This window comes from Euprymna scolopes, chromosome 46 (assembly GCF_053919585.1).
Source record: "Euprymna scolopes isolate OS-2025 chromosome 46, ASM5391958v1, whole genome shotgun sequence".
In the NCBI taxonomy this organism is placed as follows: domain Eukaryota; kingdom Metazoa; phylum Mollusca; class Cephalopoda; order Sepiida; family Sepiolidae; genus Euprymna; species Euprymna scolopes.
In genome coordinates, this window is record NC_136527.1 from 89,834,288 (window position 1) to 89,858,322 (window position 24,035).

The 24,035-nt window shown below is 36.2% G+C and overlaps 1 protein-coding gene and 1 long non-coding RNA gene across 2 annotated transcripts in view; both read right to left on the reverse strand.

The window, feature by feature from the left end:
* The window catches only part of LOC145270179 (uncharacterized), a 179,457-nt gene that overhangs the window by 1,570 nt on the left and 153,852 nt on the right, over positions 1-24,035 (reverse strand). The window lies entirely within an intron of this gene.
* On the reverse strand, positions 448-12,215 carry LOC145270374 (uncharacterized). Its single transcript, XR_013865327.1, has 2 exons — positions 12,038-12,215; positions 448-1,021 (listed from the first exon to the last, which is right to left on the reverse strand). It is a non-coding gene; the product is annotated as an uncharacterized LOC145270374 (long non-coding RNA).

Sequence of the window (24,035 nt, forward strand, 5' to 3'; positions counted from 1 at the left end):
AAGGTAGGAGTGGGGAATAGAGTAAGAGAGGGGGAATACTGATTAATGTAATTTTAAAACAAGATGTGTGTGTGTGTGTGCATGTATGAAGTCTGTCAATTTAGCTTATGTGCAGATCATCATATAATGATTAGATCACTGTGACTGACGTTAAAAAACATTTAAAAAATAAATGTTTAAATTTCAACAGCATTTCTCATGGTTAATGGTAGCCGAATGGATTAGGTCCTTGCTAATGAAGGCAGGGATGACGTCTGTTGCTGGGTTCGAATCTAACACCCTACACTGATGATTTTTGAAAGGATGAAACACTAGTGTCTGTAGGTATTTAATAATTATTATAGTAAATAATTATATATATATATATATATATGTATTAGTAATAGTTTTTGAAAATATTGATTCAGCTATTACCTGTGTATGTGTGTGTGTATATACGTATGTGTGTGTATGTATGGGGTTGTATATATAGATGTGTTTGTGTGTATATATGTGTGTGTGTGTGTGAGTGAGATATGTTAGTTTTAGACAATATCTATATGCATACAGGGTGACCCAAAAAAAAACAGAGGACATTCAATTGTTTTTCTGAGCATTTTACAGTCAAGGGAGAAAAAAAAAGGCCAAAGATCCTAGTGTTTTGAATATAATAAACTAGTTATGACCAAAGTTTCATTTCATTTGGACAAAACACTAGGAAATGGGGCCTAATTAGTGTTGGGGCTATTTTTTTTTTTTTTTTTGGTCACCCTGTGCATGTGTGTGCGTGAGAGTAATCAACTTCCATTCACAAGACTAGTCCAATAGTTATCAATTATTTCAGAATTCATCATATTTTATAAAAAAATTTTCCATTTTTTTTATCGCCTCATTTATGATTAATCATTTTTCACGTTACTACGTCTTCTACGACTGTTACTACGTCTTCTGCTGCAATAAATGAAGAAAAAGTCTGATTTTGTTTCAGATTTTCGTTTCTCAAACACATTTCCTCGTCATTGTTTTCTTGAATAGTTTGTATCTGTAAAAAAAAAACAAAAAAAAACATATTAACACAAATAAAAATATTTAGATCATTTACAATCAGATTATGGGCTTACGTTTCCATCAGAAAGATGGGTACATTTGCTGATGCTATAACAGGCACGAGGGGAAAACAAATGAACACATATCTAAGGCAATGGCAGAAACACTAGAGAAAGACCTCCAATCTGTAGTGGAATGGAGAAAAAAAAATGGATGGTCACATTCAATGCTGTCAAGACTAAGCTTGTTTCCTTCAATAATTACAAGAAACCTTCTCTACCAACAATAGCAATGGCCATCTGTGCTATTGCATCCGTAAAGACAAAAAAAAAACAAAGCATGATATTGACACAAATAAAAATACTATAAATTTACTATCAGAGTATGGCCTTACGTTTCCATAAACCAGAACTCCAATCTCCGGTCGCCCCTTGCCAATCTTTCATGAAAAACACCCGTCTAGCTGAAACCACTGTCAAAAATTTTCCCCACTCCATATCTGTGCCAAAATCAAAACGTAGATTCCATGAACAAAGCTTCTTTCTTAGAAGTGCACGCCTGTGGAACTCTGTTCCGGTTGCCTGTTTCCCACCTGACTACAACCTGGATGTCTGTAAGTCCAATGTGAACAAATTCCTGATGAACCGCCTCCTTAAGTAAGACACTTTATCAGATCTCCAAAACTAACGTACTGTACACACAATAACCCTCATCCCTGAGTGGCTTCTGGGCCTTGATAAGTGGTGACTACCTTGTAAAAAAAAAAAAAAAAAAGAAGAAGATACAGGACACATTTTTTTTTTTAGAAGTGGCAAACTTTAAATTGACAACTCTATTTTCTTTAATTGTAGATTTGGAAACTGTCGGTAATTTTGAGTCTAACTTGGTTTGGCAATTCATCATAAAAAAATTGTCATCCGAGCAGCGTTTACAAATTGCAAATAATACAATCAATTTACTGAGAAAAACATTTGCTGAACTAACAATTTTATGAAAACATCATTCATGTGATTTATCGGCATTAGATTATTTTTGGGGGGATATGTAAAGCTCCATGGCCACATAATAAATGACTAGAGATGGAGGGTAAACGTTCTGGTTTCAATTCTAACTGATGGTACTCAAGTCCTATGTTTTTTTAAGTTTTGAAATCATTACTATATATTAGGTATCCCAAACTGGCCTAGTTTAGGTGCGAAAACTAGTAAATAAAGTAAAATTTCCCTTAACTTCAACCTGCGATATCTCGTTTGTTTTTTGGGTTATTTTGATATGGTTTTGATTTAAATAAAATTTAATCTTTTGTCTTTATAGATATATAATTCTTTTTCTTGTATCTTTAATAGTTTTTTTTTTCAGGATTTTTCAAGTTATTCCTCTAATTTTGGTAAATGTCGCTTTATTTTTTACACAAAAAAAATGTTGATATTTTTCAAATTTGTTGCGCTTCATATTGTGAGTCTCTAAGTATATAAAAATGGTATCATTTTAAAGAAAAAAGGTCACTTAATAACATGGTGAGGTTATTAAAAGGTTATAAGTGGTTTTTCTAAAAAAAAATCCAACTTGAAAACTTCAGTGAAAGAAACATGAAAGAAATTTTATAGTAAGAATTCCGAAAAAGGCATCGTTTTGTAGAGGAATATCTCCTCTTTAATAATCTGTTGGTGTCATGTTTATGGCCCCATAAATCAAGGAGCGCACACTAATAAAAGTTGGGGTACCTACAGAGATTTTCAACTTAATGCCAGAGAGACCAATTATCAACTGTCAGCTAGCCAGTAGCCATACAGCAGCACAACGTACTGACTGACTGAACGGAAAAACATAAACAAACAACTCGTTTCACTATGGACTTACCAAAGTTCTTAGGTGAGTTTGTTTTTTCTTTATTATTTAAAAGTTATAGAAAGATATTTTTTTAATTAATATTTTTAGAACGTCATTAAAAAAAATGAAAATGTACAATTTAAAAAATAATGCCAGTTTATTTTTTATAGCTTTTTTCAAACTTTCATATGTTCTTTCATCGCTTTGTCCTTCGGTTACGGTTGGATAAACTTCAGCATTGTTAAATTATTTTAATTAAATTAATTAATAAAACCGTGTACAAAACATTTTTAGTTGTGTGGGACTGACGGAAACTTTTATTTTTTTCGGTTGGATAAACTTCAGCATTGTTAAATTATTTTAATTAAATTAATTAATAAAACCGTGTACAAAACATTTTTAGTTGTGTGGGACTGACGGAAACTTTTATTTTTTTCGGTTGGATAAACTTAAGCATTGTTAAATTATTTTAATTAAATTAATTAATAAAACCGTGTACAAAACATTTTTAGTTGTGTGGGACTGACGGAAACTTTTATTTTTTTCGGTTGGATAAACTTAAGCATTGTTAAATTATTTTAATTAAATTAATTAATAAAACCGTGTACAAAACATTTTTAGTTGTGTGGGACTGACGGAAACTTTTATTTTTTTCGGTTGGATAAACTTAAGCATTGTTAAATTATTTTAATTAAATTCCATAAAAAAAACGTGGGTTTGTATTACTGTACACATAGATTCGAAAAAGTTGTCAAAAAACAAATATATAACAAATAAATGTTATCAAAGGCAAGATAAGTTACTTTTCTACCAAACTGGATATATTTTTCGTGTTTTTATTCAATGTAACATGTTTATTCAGTTCGAAAAACATGCAACTGTCAGCTAGTTCTGGTTTCAATTCTAACTGATGGTACCCAAGTCCTATGTTTTTATAAGTTTTGAAATCATTACTATATATTGATTAATAATTATGAGAGAACTGAAATATAATATTTGTGCATCTTTTACAACCAGACAATGCCAGGCAGCCTGCTAGTCTATTTTAAGATTAATAATATATAGATTATGACATTTTCCTTTGGATGGTTGCTCACAAAGAAATTATTGCTGCATCCTTTTTTTCGTAAACAAGACTGATTAATATGTTTTCAGAAAAAAAAGGGGTCACCAACAGCCTAAGGACATTTCTCCTTTTTTTTTTTTTTTAAACTCATGTTCACCCCTCACAAAGCATATCGCCACTTGGACGTAAGGGGCTACTATTTCGTTCCATGTCTAGGAAAGAAAAACAATATTTGTTTACATTACATTTAAACTTCTGCATATCAGTACAGCCAGGGAAGCATGCAGCAGAAAGGGAATTCCAAAGTTTAGCTGCTCGAGGGAAGAAATTATTAGAATAGAAAGCTTTCTGGCATTTAAGGACATCAACAGTGAAGGGGTGAGATCTTATTGCTAAGTGGGTTTGTCGGGAATATGTACGTCGAGGGGGTACAAGTGAAACGAGTTCATCAGAACATTAAAATATCGCACTATTTGTTAGATGAATCTGACCATGTCAGCACAGTCAGTGAAACAGGAAGGAATTTCAAAGTCTAGCTGTTCCAGGAAAGAAACTATCAGAGTAGATCTCTACAAATTAGGGGTGTGATTTTGCTGCTTGTTAAATTAGTATGGGTTATTAACATTGAAGAGGTACAAGTCCTTTGAGTTTGTTAGAGCACATTCTATTAAAACACTTATAAAACAGGCACAGGGAAGCAACATTTTTGGGGATGGGACAGAGTTTGGAGTTTGGTTGATAGTGCAGGACCTATTAAGTTGAGGCTTTTTTTTCTTACCACTTATCAAGGCCTGGAGGCCACTTGAGGATAAGGGTTTAGGAGAGAACAGTAGTTAATGGGATAATATCGTAGTGATTGTTAGTAGTGGAAATTTGGTCAATTGGATTACTTATGAGGACGGCTCATCAAGAATTTGTTTATGTTAGACTTGATGACCATCATATTGTAGTAAGCTGGAAAGCAGGCATACGGAACAGAGTTCCACAGGTGTGCAGTTCTAAAAAAGAAGCCTTGTTTATGGAATCTGTTTAGGTTTAGGCACAGATAAAGACTGGGGGAATTATTGATAGTCGTTTCAGTTAGACGAGTGTTTCTTCTGTTTTGGATTATTTCTAAGAGAATAGTATCAGATGCACCAGCTGAGATATGACAACGATACTCCATGCATGAGTGAATGGTGGCTCTGTAGATATATAGAGTACTTTCAGGTGTAATTTTAAAATTTGCTTCTTCAGGCAGTCAATGTTCTTCTTTTTTTGCCCTGGTTTTTTTTACAAGTTTTCAAGTCCCAAAGGTTGTAGCATAGTAGTTGCTAATGGTGGAAATTGGGTGGAATTTGACTTTTTAAGGGGACATCTCAAGAAGGATTTGTTTACATTGGACTTGAAGACTACTATGTTGTAGTCAGCCGGGAAGCAACACAGTGAAATAATGTTCCACAGGGGAGTAGTCTGGAGATGAAACATTATTCATGGAATCTGCATTGAGATTAAGGCACACACAGAGAGTGAGGGAAATTGTTGATATTGGTTGTAGTTAGTCGAGCAATTTTTGTAAAAGTCTGGCAATTACAAAATAACGATGTAAAGGGTCATTTTACCACTTATGAAGATCCAAAGGACACTCGAGGATAAGACTATCAGACACACGGCAAGATAACGCTGTGATTTGTAAAGCAGGATTTGATTACTTAAGACAGTGGCTTAACAAGAATTGTGATCATCTGGGAAGCAGCCCAGACAAATACTTGCCATGAAAATAAGAATAGCAATGTCTCTTCTTAGGGAAAAGAAAAGAGCATCACTTTTAAGGTTTAAGATTTGGTTTTGAATTCTATCAAGGCAGGATAAGATGGGGCAACCATATTCCATTTTAGGACAAAAAATATTTGTTTGAATAATATACGCGATTCATTCAAATAAGTTGGAACTTAATTGTCTGTATTTTTGAGATGAGGTGTTTTCATTGATTGAGATTGTCGGACTGACTTCCTCATCTTGGTTGTTATCGTCACAACGTTTCGGCCGTTTTGCCCTCCGTCAGGTGTTTTGTATCGAACTGGGGAACCGTTTGTTAGGAGTCTCGAACCCAACCCTTTATTATTATTACGGGGGTACCGTGTTCGGACTCCTAGTGACATATGGCCGAGTGGTCCTAGACGTTGTATCAAAGTTTACAGTTACCCAAAGGTGCTGAGTTCAATCCTGAACGAAGGCAGTGAAAAAGTAACATTGAAAACAGAGAATCAGCAACTATGCCCCAAAACCTAGCTGGAGTCCGAACACGGTACCCCGGTAATAATAATAAAGGGTTGGGTTCAAGACCTCTAACAAACGGTTCCCCAGTTCGATACAAAACACCTGACGAAGGCCGGAGGGCAAAATGGCCGAAACGTTGTGACGATAACAACCAAGATGAGGAAGTCAGTCCGACAATCTCAATCAAGTTGGAACTTGGAATATTAAATTTTGTTAAAAAAATACTTTTTTCATAAAAATATAAACAGTTTAACAGAAATCCTATCAATAGAAAAGGCTTTCAGTTTTCAGAATTCAAGTCGTATTTGGGGCATTGCATTCGCTTTCAACTGCATATCTTACGATAAATCATAATGTTTTACTGATGCTTTCTTCAAGGATTGGTTGACTGTCTTTGTTTTATGACATATCAACCCTTTTCAGGTTATTTAATGCCGAATCCAATGACTTTGAAGAAAATTTTTTTAATATATTTGTTTTTTTTTCATTTCTTTGAGCAGTAACGTAATTTTCTGAAATTACTATATAAAAATAAATAAAAATTGTAATACACAAACATAATTACTTCCAAAAACAATATTACAGCGATCACAACCGTGAAAGTTGTTGGTTGTTTTTTTTGTTTTTGTTTTTGTTTTATGGCATATCAATCCTTTTCAGGTTATTTAATGCCGAATCCAGTTATTTTGAAGAACATTTTTTTGATAGAATATATTTGTTTTCAAGTCCGTTTCTATTTAACCCATAGTTGGGACCCTAACAGGTACTACCACTCTGGGTCAGAGTGGACCTGGGAGCAATGGCAATTAAAGGGTGGCTCTACACTCCCCAAAGCCCGTAAGTTGAGGCCTCACTATCAGATATAGTTTAAGGTCATATCCAGGACATTCTTCAAGGAAGAACAGTTGCAATTACTACAAGTTCCTTTCTCATACCATTACAACATTGATTATATACTAGCGGGAGTACCCGGCATTGCCCGGGTGTGGTGTGGTAGTGGTGAGCGGGTAAATCAAATCAAAATAGGAAATAAAAAATAAGCGAACGTAATAACCCCGTTTAAATGTTATAATTTTTTTTAAATCGGAAAAATGAAAATAAAAACAAAAACAAAAAAACAGCGAATGTGATGCAAAAATAAAGAAACGATAAAGAAATGGTATGAATAACCCCGTTTAAATGTTAAAACTTCTTTGAAACATCGAAAAAAACAAAAAAAAAAACAGTGAACATGATCAAAAACAAACAAAAAAGAAATAGCATAAATAACCGTTTCAAAATTAAAACTTTTAAAATGAAAAATAAAAAATATCTGATATCTCGACTTCCCAGCTGACTACAATATGGTTGTGTTCAAGTCCAATGTAAACAAGTTCTTGATAAGCCGTTCACCTTAAGTTAACAAATTTACTGAATTTCCATTACTGACAATTACTATATTGTCCAATTGACTACTGTACACTCTTAACCCTTATCCTCGAGCGATCTCTGGGCCTTGATAAGTGATTATGCCTGTGTAAAAAAAAACAGAAAAAGAAAGTGCAATCTTATCATAACAACGCTGCCACTACAATGACTGGTCTATGATCACGTAAGTTAACGTATGTCGTTTTTTTATATTTAAACTAATTCAAGAAAGAACGTTTTTTTACGCATACATGTTTGGCTAAATTGTCATGAAGGAACTACCCCCCCCCTCATTGCAAATGTTGATTTCTATCGGAAATAATTGACCATTTCTTCTAATTCTCACATATTATTCGACTTGTATATGTTACGTGTGGAAACTGTAAGAGTTATATCTTTTAGTTACAATGAATTATATATATATATATATATATATATATATATATATATACTAGATTACCGGTGACCCGTTGGGTCAGCATGCTATATTAGCTATGGAATTAATGTATGAGTGTGACACTTGTGCCGTAAAGAAAATAGTTTTTTTTGACATAACAGAAACATTTCTATGAAAGTATATTAAAATGAAAAAAGAATATAGATAGATTTCTATGAGTCGTTCAGTTTATTATAATTGATTATTTAAAAAAAAAAAAAATTTACAGCCATTAAATTATAAGTGATTTGCCATACTTATAGGTAAATGTGCACTGAACAGATACCATAATACTTAAAGTTAAATTCAAATTTTGATACATCTTTTTTAAATGAAATTGTTAGTTGAAAGTAAAGAATAGTTAAAAACACGCTCCCCATGTTAAGAATGGCTTTTTAAATAAAAAATGAAAATAAAATGTAACTTTTTAAAAATTAATTTTAAACAAACATTCATGACCCATTGGGTCAAATATTTAATTTATATGTTAATAATAAGGTCAATAAAACTAATTAAGACAATGCGGAAATGAATGATGTAAAAAAAGCAGAAAGTATTAACAATTGTTTATTTGGATAATTTAAACGCGAAAAAAACCCAAACAATTGGGACGCTGAAACCTACACAGTAAAACAATACGCTTTATTGTTGAGTTGATTATTTATGCAGTTCTAGGTTTATGTTTGTGTATGCATGCGCAACCAGAATTCGTAAACTGGATGTTGGGTTACAATACTGTTACAAGGTCATTTGAGTTTCACAGGTGCAATCTTAACATAACAACGCTATATATATATATATATATATTGAAAAACGACACACAAGCCGATGAAAATGGATATAAAATTGATACGTTTATTCAGTATGTGTGGCCGGTAAGAAAACTATCAAAAATGAACAAAACAAAGATGGCTGACCGATATTTATACTGTAAAAATGAAGTCTTGTAAAGTCTCATAAAATCACGTTCTCAAAGGGAGGCAACTTAATTTAATTGGTCTAAAGGGAATAACTCTATTTAATCTTAACAATATGAGGTGTCTTCAATAATTTCTTGCGTTTTGTAAAGTACCAGTCCAATGCCACTGCAAAAACTTTTAAGCACACATACAAAAATACATACATTTAAACAAACAGGTGAGATTTATATTATAGACTAGCAGGGGCGTCTGGCGTTGCCTGGGTGTTTGTAGGTGTAAAAGAAAAAGAAAAAAAAGAAAAAAGTAACCTGAATTCTTCAGGCAAAAGCGAAAAAAAAAAAAAGCCTGATATCTTACCACGATGCTAAGATGTGAGAAAGGTTAAAATTAAACAATTAAAAAGTAAAGAGGGGAGTCCAAATGAATAACAAGTGTCTGATATGACAGGTTTTCCCCACATTGATTAAAGATCTGTAACTTCACTCCACACCAGTCATGGTAAACTATATCTCCTCTAAAATTGAACCATTTTTAATTTTTGATTTCTCTTACTTGCTGAGATCTATTATGATTGAAACGTTCTGCACATCGTAGCAAGATATGACTGTATTTACATAAAGAATAATAAAAAATATAATTTGCTGTCTCTGATTGAGCACTATCAAAGACCTTTGTTGAAATTCAATTACTCTTCATTTTTGGATATATCTCTACCTGGAATATATATATATATATATATATATATATATATATATATATATATATAATATAAAGCTGAATGTCTGTGTTTGTGTGTGTCTGGTCACGAATAGGCTCCTATATGGTTGACTATTTTAAAACACAGATTACATATAATGATAGAAGATATATCAAGACACAGGAATGGGTATGTTTGATCCTGCAGAACGGTGGTTCATTAAAATTGTGGGTGTCTGCATTCGCGCCTGGTCCACAAAGTATGGAAATAAAAACGAATAGCGAAGTTAAGTGACAGGTGTGCGTGAATTTAATGAGGTCAAACATCACGCCATAGGGGAATGAAATCCCGCACTTAACTTTGGTTGCGAGAAAGTTTTTTTAGTTTTGTTTTGTTCCCCCAAGATATTGCGGGAAAACCAGTTCCCTATAAAAAGGGGAGTGTTCAAATGAATAGCAATTTTCTGATATGAGGGGGTTTCCCCGCATTGATCAAAAGCTAATTGCCTTCTGAACGTTCTTGACGGGAGAGCCATGGAACTGTCTTTATTTATTTGCTTCCCCACTCAGCAAATTAGGCAGGAGGCCGTTTTTAATGTGGAGATAGGGGGAGGGGGGAAGGAAATGGGGATCCAGCTCCCGAGAGGAGGGAAGTGGGAGCTGGATTAGAAACTGTTGCTATGAAGGGTTGCCCCTTCAGTGACCAAGGTCAGATATGTGGGGTTACCCCCACATATGGTCTTTGCTAGTCATAGCTGGTCTTTGCTAGTCATAGCTTTGCAGTATCTGTCAGAACAGATACTACACTTTGATCTTGACGCCTGGACCCCCGAGGGGGTTTTGGGAGCCATGGAACTGTCTTCGCTTCGATCAGTTTCACTTCATTTATACGAAAAAGCCGAACACGCGAGAAAATGAAATAGCACAAATTTGATAAAAGTCAATCAAAATAAATTTAGAGACAACGTCCCTTTGCAAATCGTAGATATTATAATTTAAGGGGTATATAAAATGTTCTAAGACATAGTAGCTCCCCGGAGAACCCCAGCGAAAAAAGCCTTTGCTGGATATACAAAAATGCGCGTGTCACTTTTGCCTTTTGCATGTAGATTTGTTTATGGCACGCACATGCATGTAACAAAGATGGCCGCCAAAGAATACAATGCATAATTAAACTTTTATATCTCCTTCTGCAAAAATTTCAATGCGATTTCCGTATTCAGCATAGTCGAAAACCTATAAAAGTCGTCATTTAAAAGAAGATTGTGGCGGTGGACTTCTAAAAATTTACCCTACAGTTTATTGCCGAAAATGGAGGTGCCATTTTCTTTCGAGCACCTGTCGATTAGAACCAGAGGGAGAAATCAGTATTTTAAACTACGGGCTAAGTAGGAAATAAATAACAAAAAAATTAAACTTCTGGAAAGAACCATGAAAAAACGTAAATAAATACAGTGAAAGAGAACATATATTCGTAATTGTTTAATTGGAAATGTTTCGATTTAATTAATGAAAACGGGAAAATTTTTCAGGAAATGCGTTTTATTAAAAAAAAAATAATAAAAAAGGGAGTTAGTGCACTTAGTGATCCGTGCTATTTTTTAAATCGTATTTCCAAGTTTAATTAAAGTTTTATGATATGTTTTTTTTTATTCAATTGTAAGGTTAAAGTACAGAATAGGTACAAAATACCCTCCCCTCCCCATGTTAAGAATGGCTTTTGAAATAATAACGTTATTATTTCAGCACGGATGAATAAGTGCACTAGTACCAAAAAAAGCAGAAAATAAAAATGACATAATTATTTAAACTGGGCGAGCGTCATTTGAAAACCAAAACGTTTATTGTATAAGAATTTATCAAAATATAATTTTAAAGATATTTATTGAAAAGTTTGCGTAAGAAAATATAATTTTAATTAAAATAATTTTGTATATTTTTTTTTATTTCCTACTTTGGTCATAGTCTAAAATACTGATTTCTCTCTCTGATTTTAACGACAGGTGCTCCCAAAAAAAAAACTTTCGGTGAAGTTAAAGAATCCCTAGCTATATTCGTGTTAAGAATGGATGTCTAAATAATTACGTTACTATGAAAGGAAGCCAAAGAGGGAAGGTACCATGCTATTTTTTTATTTTATTTTTATATATAGCATTTTAAAATTAAATTCGAGTTTCACGATGTTTTTTTTTTTTTTTTTTTAAATTAAATTTTTAGGTGAAAGTACAGAATGGTTACAAAACACCCATCCCATGTTAAGAATGGTTTTATAAATGATAAAACGTTATTTTCTTAGCACGTATGTCGTCACTACAAAAACACAAAATAAAACAACATCCATTGTTCGAAATAATTTTAAACAAAATGAATATTGAATTAGGACGAAATTATACTTACCCTTTATTTTTTTTTTTTTTTACTATTTTTTCTTTTTTGTGTGTATTTAAAAAAAAGGGGGCTCTTAAATAAAAAGGAAAGATTTCCAAAGTTAGATTTATTTTTTTGTTTCGAAAAAAAAAAAAGAAGATGGCTTCGTCAAGGGAGATAATCCTGTTTACTTCGAGTCAAATTCCGATTTTCCCGTGTTTATCCAACATTTGCACTTGTGACGGCAGTTAAAAGCAAATAAAATGAAATATAAAAAAAAATCTTTACGATATACATGCTCGTCGTAAAACAAAGATGTCATATTCCAAAATTCACAAAATCGATCAAGTAGTGTTTTTCTTTTAAGAAAATAAAATTTACGATTTTTAGCGGTTTTACTACTAAACTATATTGTATATATACAGGGTGCCCCATAAAAAACGGGCCCCAGCTCTAATTAGGCTCCGTTTCTTAGTGTTTTGTCTGAATGAAATGAAACTGGTCATAACTAGTTTATTATATTCAAAACATCACATCAAAACACTAGGGTCTTTTTTTTCTTTTTTTTTTTTGTTTTTCTCGGTTCTATAACGTGTGTTCTAGATGGCCTCTTATTTTTTGGGTCACCCTGTATAAGGCTGATATTTGGCCTCGACATTTCGATTTCAGTTGCCTCATCCTTGTTTATTTCATCGGATTTCATCATGACCGACAAAAACATGACGACTTCCTTAGTCGTAAAATTTGATTTTCTTAAATAATAATAATTATTTGTCTCTGCTTTATCGTTATTTTCATGGCAAGTGCTCGACTCGACTGATCTCCAATCTATGCCAAACTTTCACAAGAAACACTCGTCTAGCTGAAAACATTATCAATAATTCCCCTCTTTAACTGTGCCTAAACCCAAATGTAGATTCCATGAACAAAGTTTCTTTCTTAGAACTGCACGCCTGTGGAACTCTATTCCATTTTCCTGCTTTCCAGCTGACTACAGTATGGTTGTCTTCAAGTCCAACGTAAACAAGTTCTTGATAAGCCGTTTTACTTTAGTTAACAAATTTACTGACTTTCCATTATTAATGATTACTATATTGTCCAATTTTACTACTGTACACTCGCTAACCCTTATCCTTGAGTGGCCTCTGGGCCTTGATAAGTGGTGATGCCTATGTAAAAAAAAAAAAGATAAATAATAAAAAAAATCTATTTGACCAAATTACGTGACTTTTGGAATGTGACATCTTTGTTCTGTAACGAGGACGTGCGTCATACAGACTTTTTTTTAAATTGCCGCCAATTAAAATAAGCCAAATAGAATAAGCCAATTAAAATAAGCCAATTAGAATAAGCAAATTAAAATAAGGCAATTAAAATAAGCCAAATAGAATAAGCCAATTAAAATAAGCCAATTAAAATAAGCCAACTAGAATAAGCCAATTAAAATAAGCCAATTAAAATAAGCCAATTAAAATAAGCCAACTAGAATAAGCCAATTAAAATAAGCCAATTAGAATAAGCAAATTAAAATAAGCCAATTAAAATAAGCCAATTAGAATAAGCCAATTAAAATAAGCCAATTAGAATAAGCCAACTAGAATAAGCCAATTAAAATAAGCCAATTAAAATAAGCCAATTAGAATAAGCCAATTAAAATAAGCCAACTAGAATAAGCCAATTAAAATAAGCCAATTAGAATAAGCAAATTGAAATAAGCCAATTAAAATAAGCCAATTAAAATAAGCCAATTAAAATAAGCCAATTAAAATAAGCCAACTAGAATAAGCCAATTAAAATAAGCCAATTAAAATAAGCAAATTAAAATAAGCCAATTAAAATAAGCCAACTAGAATAAGCCAATTAAAATAAGCCAACTAGAATAAGCCAATTAAAATAAGCCAATTAGAATAAGCCAATTAAAATAAGCCAATTAAAATAAGCCAATTAGAATAAGCCAATTAAAATAAGCCAATTAGAATAAGCCAATTCAAATAAGCTAATTAAAATAAGCCAATTAAAATAAGCCAACTAAAATAAGCCAATTAAAGTAAGCACTGATTAAAAAGAAATAATCTAAGATGTCGGAAATTTTCTATTTCTATGTCGATGCTTGTAGCCTTGTCACTAATAAGGGTGCTGGAGGTAAACGTTTTAACTGGGCAGACGTTATCTGCCTGATAGTCAAAGACCTGAACCTTGGATTAACCATTAAGGAGGCTGCAACACCAAGCCAAGCAACACCACTCCTCTCTCATCCCCTGTCCACTGGACACCTCGACGGTCTCTCACCCGGAGACAGCTGCTATCAACTGGGGACAGTAGGTGCAAAGTACTGGGGCTTCTGTATTGCCATTTAATGAATAGATTCTGAACCATGCAGTAGTTTCTAGTGGGGCTTCTTAATGCCATATAAGTATGTAAATTGTTACGGCTTTATCTTATCATGTGCTACAAAAAAAAAATTTCTTCACTTCTTTTTCTCCTTTACTTTCCCTCTATGCCCTACTCTAACCAAGTCCGTCAACCTGTATTCGTTTTTGTTTTTTTGTATTTACTCATGTTCATCCCAAACAAGGCATATCGCCAGTTGGACGTAAGGGCTACTATTTGGGACCATGACTAGGAAAGATTAACAACATGTTGGTTTGTATTAGATTTGAACTTCTGCATATCAGAACAGCCAGGGAAGCAGGTAACGGGAAGGGAATTCCAAAGTCTAGCTGTTTTTGAGGGAAAAAAACTATTAGAATAGAAAGCTTTCTTGCATTTAGAGACCTCAACAGTGAAGGGGTGTGATTTTGTTGCTAAGCCGGTTTGTCAGGGATATGTACGTTGAGGGGGCACAAGTGCAACAAGTTCATCAGGGCACATTCCATTTAAATATTTGTAAAACAGGCACAGAGATGCAACATTGCGGCGCTGGGATAGGAATTGGAGCTTAGTTAACAAAGTGGGACTTTTTTTTTTTTTTACATAAGCATCACCACTTATCAAGGCCGATCGGCCACTCAAGGATAAGGGTTAAAGAGTGTAGAGTAGTCAAAAGAACAATATAGTAATCGATAGTAATGGAAGTTCGGTAAATTTGTTAACTTAAGTGGAACGGCTCATCAGAAACTTGTTCACGTTGGACTTGAAGACAACCATATTATAGACAGCTGGAAAGCAGGAAAACGGAAGACAATTCCACAGGCGTGTAGTTCTAAGAAAGAAGCTTTGATCGTGGAATCTATGTTTAGGTTTAGGCACAGATAAAGAGTGGCCTGTTACATTGAAGACATTTTTGGACCCTATCCAAGAGAGACTAGTGGTAGATGCACCATCCCAGATGTGGCAGCAATACTCTATTTATGTGTTAATGGGAATTCCAAAGTCTAGCTGTTCAAGGAGAAAAAAACTATTAGTATAGAAAGCTTTCTAGCATTTAGGGACAACAACAGTGAAGGGGTGAGATTTTGTTGCTAAGCGGGTTTGTCGGGGATATGTATGTTGAAGGGGCACTGTAACAGTCACAAAGACCCATATTCTCCTGTGAATCTATGCCCCCTCACCACTGAGCTGTTCGGCCACACACTGACCAATACGCATGCAAGCATCTGCTCCCCAAAACCATACAGCCCTGCACATATAACACAGTCCAGTACTAATAAACCATCTGGAACGATCACAAGATCGGGCTATGTTGTCACCCCCCCCCCCCCCAAAAAAAAAAAGATACGACCTGTAGAAGAGGTTTATATCCGAAAACTCTTCCAGAAAACTCTGCTTGATCAAACATTTCCTTTATGAAAAGGGGGATAATCAAGATATTGTTTTTTATTTCTTAACTGTATGAGTTACGTCCCTTGGAATATAATAAAAATGGCTTCTTTTACCCTAAAGATGTCTTGTCATTATCTCTCCGTTAGGTCTACTTATTCGTCCTAACAAATACAACAGAATAATACAACAGATACTTGCGTTGAAGGAGCACTGTAGCATTTTTTTTTTTTTTTTTACACAGTGATCACCACTTATCAAGGCCCGGAAGCTTGATAAGTGTTATTGCAAGTACATTACGTTAGTGTGGAGATTTGATGAAGTGTTTAATTAAGGGGGCGGTTCATTAGGAATTTGTTAACATTGGACTTGAAGACATCCAAGTTGTAGTCCGGAGTGAAGCAAGCAGACGGAACAGAGTTCCGCAGGCGTGCAGTTCTAAGAAAGAAGCTTTGTTCATGGAATCCGCGTTTTGATTTAGGCACAGATATAGAGTGGGGGAAATTTTTCACAGTGGATTCAGCTAGACGGGTGTTTTTCGTGAAAGATTGGTGAGGGGGAACCAGAGATTGGAGTTCAGATGAGCACCTGCCATGGAAATAACGATAAAACAAGGAATGGCTCGCAACGTCTCTTCTGTGGGAGAAAGGTTGCAGGGTAGAGAAAAGGGCATCCCCCACTAAGCCACGAAGTCTATTTTGTACTCTGTCAAGGCAGGATAGGCTGTTTTTAGCAGCTCCTGCCCAGATATGGCAACAGTATTCTATCCTTGGACGTACTTGGCTTTTATATAGATAGAGAATTGCATCAGTAGTGAGATATCTTCTGGAGCGGTAGAAGGATCCCACCATCTTTCCAGCGACCTTGGCAACAGTCATAAAAACTTATATTCTCCTGTGAATCAATGCCCCCTCAACACCCCACCCCCGCCCCTGCACTGTTCGGTCACACACTAACTGCATTGATTCATCGGTCCTCTAAAGAACTATTTTTGGGAACTACAGATAGTCATCAGTCAGGACCTGACCTTCAGCCAAGCATCACCAGTCTGCTCTCATCTCCTGTCCACCAGACACCTTGGCCAGCATCAACGGTCTCTCACCCTGGGGACGAACACAGGAAATATACTGACTGATACAGACTATCACAGTCCTACCTTCAACTTCCTGCTGCAATTTTTTTTTTTTTTACATCGGAGTTATCACTTATCAAGGTCCAGAGGCCACTCGAGGATAAGGCTTAAAGAGTGCACAGTGGTCAATGGGATAATATCGTAGTAATCGTTCGTAGTGAAAATTTGGTAAATTGGATTATTTAAAGGGAACAGCTCATCAAGAACTTGTTTACATTAGACTTGAAGATGACCATATTATAGTCAGCCAGAAAGCAGGCAAATGGAAGACAGTTCCATAGGCGTGCAGTTCTAAGAAAAAAGCTTTGTTCATAGAGTCTGCATTTAGGTTTATGCACAGATAAAGAATGGGGGGAATTATTGACAGTTGTTTCAGCTAGATGAATGTTTCTCATGAAAGTTTGGCAGGGGGGGGGGGAACCATAGATTGGAGTTCAGACGAGCACTTGCCATGAAAATAATGATAAAGCAGAGACAGGCTCGCAATGTCTCTTCTGTGGGAAAAAGGTTGCAGGGAAGAGAAAAGGGCATCCCCTATTAAGCTACAAAGTATATTTTGAACTCTGTCAAGGCAGGATAAGATCTTTCTAGCAACAACTGCCCAGATGTGGCAACAGTACTCCATCCTTGGACATACCTGGCTCTTATAAAGGAAGAGAATTACATCAGCAGTGAAATATCTACGGGATCGATAGAAGAATACCACTATTTTTCCGGCGACTTAAATATCCTTTTTCATTGTTATTATTAAAAAGAAGTTTGTAGTTCATTTCGTGCTATGTTCTTAGCTAAATGTATTTTATTAGGGGTAAAACATTTTATCTTCCTTAAAATGGTGACCTCGACGAACACAAACCTTTTGACATGAAAGAATAAAACAACGCAATGAACAAAACATTTTGGAAAAATAAGGTAGAATAAACAGACCACACAAAAGAAAAAAAAGGGGGATGTCAAAAAAAGGGGGATGTCAAAAGGGGGGGGGTAAAAAAAAGGGGTGTCAAAAAAAGGGGGTGTCAAAAAAAAGGGGATGTCAAAAAAAGGGGATGTCAAAAAAAGGGGGATGTCAAAAAAAAGGGACGTCAAAAAAAAGGGGATGTCAAAAAAAGGGGCGTCAAAAAAATGGGGATGTCAAAAAAAAGGGGCGGCAAAAAAGGGGACGTCAAAAAAAAGGGGACGTCAAAAAAAAGAGGGCGTAAAAAAAAGGGGATGTCAAAAAAAAGGGGGCGTCAAAAAAAAAGGGGGTGTCAAAAAAAAAGGGATGTAAAAAAAAAAGAGAAAGAAACGCAGCCTACGAAAAGAATGAACTAAACAAATAAAAAAACAATACCCAGCCTCACAAAGAAAAAAAGGGGACGTCAGAAAAAAAAGGGGGACGTCAAAAAAAAGGGGGCGTCAAAAAAAAGGGGATGTCAAAAAAAAGGGGATGTAAAAAAAAAAGGGGGTGTCAAAAAAAAGGGATGTCAAAAAAAAGGGGTGTAAAAAAAAGGGGACGTAAAAAAAAGGGGATGTCAAAAAAAGGGGATGTCAAAAAAAGGGGATGTCAAAAAAAAGGGGACGTAAAAAAAAAGGGGATGTCAAAAAAAGGGGATGTCAAAAAAAAGGGGGCGTCAAAAAAAGGGGATGTCAAAAAAAAGGGGATGTCAAAAAAAGGGGGTGTCAAAAAAAAGGGGACGTAAAAAAAAAGAGAAAGAAACGCAGCCTACGAAAAGAATGAACTAAATAAATAAAAAAAACAATACCCAGCCTCACAAAGAAAAAAAGGGGACGTCAGAAAAAAAAGGGGGACGTCAAAAAAAAGGGGGCGTCAAAAAAAAGGGGACGTAAAAAAAAAAAGGGGACGTAAAAAAAGGGGGACATAAAAAAAGGGGGATGTAAAAAAAAGGGGACGTAAAAAAAAGGGGGACGTCAAAAAAAAAGGGGGCGTAAAAAAAAAACGGGGACGTCAAAAAAAAGGGGACGTCAAAAAAAAGGGGACGTAAAAAAAAGGGGGACGTCAAAAAAAAGGGGACGTAAAAAAAGGGGGACGTCAAAAAAAAGGGGACGTAAAAAAAAGGGGACGTAAATAAAAAGGGGGACGTAAAAAAAGGGGACGTAAAAAAAGGGGACGTAAAAAAAAGGGGACGTAAAAAAAAGGGGACGTTAAAAAAAAGGGGACGTCCAAAAAAAAAAAGAGAAAGAAACGCAGCCTGCGAAAAGAATGAACTAAACAAATAAAAAAAACAATACCCAGCCTTACAAATCAAAAAAAAATATGGCATTAATCGTGACACGCTGCACTGATGATTCCCAAAAGGGTGAAACACTACTTTCTGTAGGTATTTAATAATTATTATAGTAAATAATTATGTCAGCCCCTTTAAGAAACTCAATTCTTATCGTTGAGCACTTTACAGTTGTAATAAAAGTCGGTCAACTTAGCTCATATGCGTAGATCATCATATAATGATTAGATCACTCTGACTGATGTTAAAAGCATTTAAGGAGAATAAATGTTTAAATTCAACTGTATCTCTCACGGTTGGTGATAGCCGAATGGTTCGGGTCCTTTCTAATGAAGCCAGACATGAATTCTGTTGCTAGGGTTCAAGTCTCTCAACTGGCGTTAATCTTGACACCCTGCACTGATGATTCCCGAAAGGATGAAACACTAGTGTCTGTAGTTATTTAATAAGTTGTTATAGTAAATGATAATATATTATTTTTTGCAACAGATACAGAACTTGGGTTTGTATTACTGTACACATTGATTCAAAAAGTTGTCAAAAATCAGATATAAAATAAATAAATGTTACCAAAGGCAACAGAAGTTACTTTTCTACCTAACTGGATAAGTTTTTAGTGTTTTTATTTAATGTAAAATGTTTATTCGGCTTGAAAAGCATACAGTGTTTATGGATGTAAAAAATAAAATCTCGGCGGACTTTATATTGAATACGTTAAGTTTGGGAAAATGAGTTTAAACTAAAAAACTATACAAAATACTATTAGAAACCCACCGAATGTATGTCAGCCTATGTCATGGTAACATATATTGAGTGAGTTTATAACAGTATTTTGTATAATTTTTGACAAACTTGAATTTTGTTGTGAGCAAACCAACTCACACAACAAAACACATTAAGACCACAGGTGCATCTGTGTTCTCATGCCCTTGCCACCTCCATGCTGATAAACTTGAGGCAGTGAAGGATGAATTCGATTATATGCTGCAGCTTGGAATAATACGCCCCTCGTTCAGTTTGGTTGTGAACTCCTGGTGATGTACCTCACAGTGAAACATTTCCAACATTCAGTTTGGTTGTGAACTCTTGGTGATGTACCTCACAGTGAAACATTTCCAACATTCAGTTTGGTTGTGAACTCTTGGTGATGTACCTCACAGTGAAACATTTCCAACATTCAGTTTGATTGTGAACTCTTGGTGATGTACCTCACAGTGAAACATTTCCAACATTCAGTTTGGTTGTGAACTCCTGGTGATGTACCTCACAGTGAAACATTTCCAACATTCACTCGAGGGACGTCAGTTTGTGATCTACAGTGTTCCAAGCCGAACAAATATTCTCCCCATGAAACAATAGAGGATGACCTCCAATCTGTAGTGGGATGGGGATAAAAATGGATGGTCACATTCAATGCTGCCAACCTAAACTGGTTTCCTTCAATAATTACAAGAAACCTTCTCTGCCACTAATAGCAATGGCCAGTGACTCCCTGTCTGAGAGTACATCCTTCGAACTGCTTGGCCTAACGTTCACAGGAAACATGAGTTGGAACAATTATATTGAAAACATTGTCAGGGCCGCTGCGAAGAAGGTAGGCTCTCTCTCTACCATGCTAGAAAACTACTGACACCTGAAAGTATCCTGTACCTCTATAAGGCCACCATTCGCCCATGTATGGAGTATTGCTGTCACATCTGGGCTGGTACATCTGCTACTAGTCTCTCGCTCCTAGACAAGGTTCAAAAAAGAGTCGCCAATCTGATAGGCCCTGAACTGGCATCTAAGCTTCAGCCTCTGTCCCATTGACGAAACGTTGCATCCCTCTGCCTGTTCTACAAGTATTTTAATGGTGAATGCTCTGACGAACTTCAAGCACTTGTGCCCCCATAACGTAAACACCCTTGACAAACCCAACAGGCAGCTAAATCCCAACCCCACACAGTAGAGATCCCTAGATGTAAAAGATCTTTCTACTCCAGTAGTTTCTTCCCCAGAACAGCTAGACTCTGGAATTCCATTCCAGGTCCCTGCTTCCCCAACTGTACTGACATGCAGAAGTTCAAGTGCAACGTGAACTGACATCTTGCTTCCCAAATCCCAACATAGTGCCCCAGTAGTTGCTGCCCCTGATAGTAGCCCCCTACACCACAGTGGCAATGTGCCTTGTTTGGGATGAAAATGTAATAAAAAAAATTTTTTTAAATACTTTTTTAAACAAGGATTTAAAAAACGCGAACTCAGATTTATTGACTGTTCAAATACAGGGAGAGAAATCTCTGATTTTTTTTCACGATTATCTTATGGTGACTTATAAACGCCAAGATTAATATGTCTTTTTATTGCATGCTGTTAACCAAAATTAGTATTTGGGGCCTCTGTAATGTAAAAAAAAAAATTAAAAAAAAAAAAACACTTGGATTTTGTTTTGCAATTTACCAGCGATATCTGACATATTTCAGGTGACAAAATGCTGCAGCCGACGCCTTGTCCCGCCTTCCCGTTAATTCTCTGTTTACTCTTTCGGACATTGACTTACAGCAGCAGATGGTCTTAGACCAGCCAAATCTGGACACTTTGGATCTGTTGTCACCTGAATTTGAAACTTGCAAATTAGCATACCTGCCCATGCCCACTTCGGATACGCAGATCATTTGTGACACCTCAACGGATTCACCATTTCTTTCTATGACTCATTGTAGAGTTGTTTTTGACACTCTGCACACCCCAGATGCAAATATTCTCTTCTTTGCTACCTCTCTCCCACAGAAGAGACGTTGCGAGCCTGTCTTTATTTTATTGTTATTTCCATGGCAGGTGCTCGTCTGAGCTCCAATCTCTCGTCCCCCCTCGCTAATCTTTCACAAGAAACACCCATCTGGCTGAAACTACTGTCAATAATTTTCCTCACTCTTTATCTGTGCCTACATCCAAACGTAGATTCCATGAACAAAGCTTCTTTCTCAGAAGTGCATGACTGTGGAACTCTCTGCCGCTTGCCTGTTTCCCACCTGACTACAACTTGGACGTCTTCAAGTCCAACATAAACAAACTCCTGACAAACTGCCCCCTTAAGTAAGACACTCTATCAAAACCCCCAATACTAATGATTACTACAATACTATCTCATTGATTACTGTACATGCAATAACCTCTATCCCTGAGTGGCCTTTGGGCCTTGATAAGTGGTGACCCCCATGTAAAAAAAAAAATGAGGCGTGATATCACTGCCTGGACATGTTCCTGTGTATCCTGCCAAAAGTCAAAGGTGCACCCCTCGGAACATTCAGCATCCCAGACACTCAGTTCATCCATGTTCACATAGATCTGGTTGGACGATGGCTGATCAAGCAGGGATTTACTTATACTCTTTACTTGCATAGACCATTTCACATGGTGGCCTGAAGGCATTCCCCTTACAGACATTTTGGCTGAATCTGTAGTGAGAGCCCTTATATTAGGCTGGATGTTGCGTTACGGAGTTCCCACCACCATCACCACTGATTGTAGTGCACAGTTTGAATCCCAGAATACATGTCTGTTGTTCTCCTTGACTGCCATGCTCCTATCAAAGAGGACCTGGGATACTCTTCAGCTGAACTTGTCTATGGAGTACCTCTATCGTTGCCAGGTCAGATGCTGACCCGATAAATTATTCACAAAATGATTCAACTCTGTATGTAAACAGACTACAAGCTTATTTTAGTAAGCTCCCACCGATGTATACTAGGGAACAGACCATAAGATCATCGGTCCCAAACGACATTTCATCTTGGACTCACATTTTTCTCAGAAAGGACGCTGTGAATGCCCCTCTAACTCCACCTTATACTGGCCCTTATTGCGTGCTTTCACGTACTGATAAATTTTTCACCCTAGATATCAGTGGTAAAAGAGAAACTGTCTCTATCGACAGGGTAAAAAAAGCCTTTCTGTACACAAAAATACATGAGCCAAACGTTCCTCCTATTTTCACACATCATCAAAAAGTGTAGCATCTGAAGAACAGATGGTATTTATTTGCTCCCCCACCGAGCAAATTAGGCACAAGGCCAATTTTTAATGTGAGGAGTGAAGGGGAGGGGGGAGGTTAAAAAGGGGACCAGCTCCCGAGAGGTGGGAAATGGGAGCTGGTTAAAGGTCAGGTATGTGGGGTTGCCCCCACATCTGGTCTTTACTTGCAGTATCTGCCGGAACAGATGGTATTTATTTGCTCCCCCACCGAGCAAATTAGGCACAAGGCTGATTTTTAATGTGAGGAGTGAAGGGAGGGGGAAGGGAAAAAGGGGACCAGCTCCCGAGAGGTGGGAAATGGGAGCTGGTTAATGGTCAGGCATGTGGGGTTGCCCCCACATCTGGTCTTTGCTAGTCATAGCTAGTCATAGCTTGCAGCATCTGCCGGAACGGATGGTATTTATTTGCTCCCCCACCGAGCAAATTAGGCACAAGGCCGATTTTTAATGTGAGGAGTGAAGGGGAAATGGAGACCAACTCCCCGGGGAGTAGGGGAGCTGGATAGTGACAATTGGTATGAAGGGTTGCCCCTACATTGACCAAGGTCTTATATGTGGAGTTGCCCCCACATATGGTCTTTGCTTGCAGTATCTACCGGAACAGATGGTGTTTATTTGCTCCCCCACTGAGCAAATTAGGCACAAGGCCGTTTTTAATGTGAGGTAAAAACCAGCTCCCCTAAAAGTAGGCAAAAAGGGGGCACTCTGGTTACCAAAAATAATAATTGTCCCAGTATAGAGGGTCTCCCCTCCATTGACCGGCACAAACCATCCCAAGTGCAGCATCTACCGGAACAGATACTACACTTTCTATTCCTTCTTCCTCTTAGTTCTACTTACACCTTCCTGCTGCAAATAAACACGCTTTTTCGTTGTTATTGTAGAAAAGAAGTTTATTA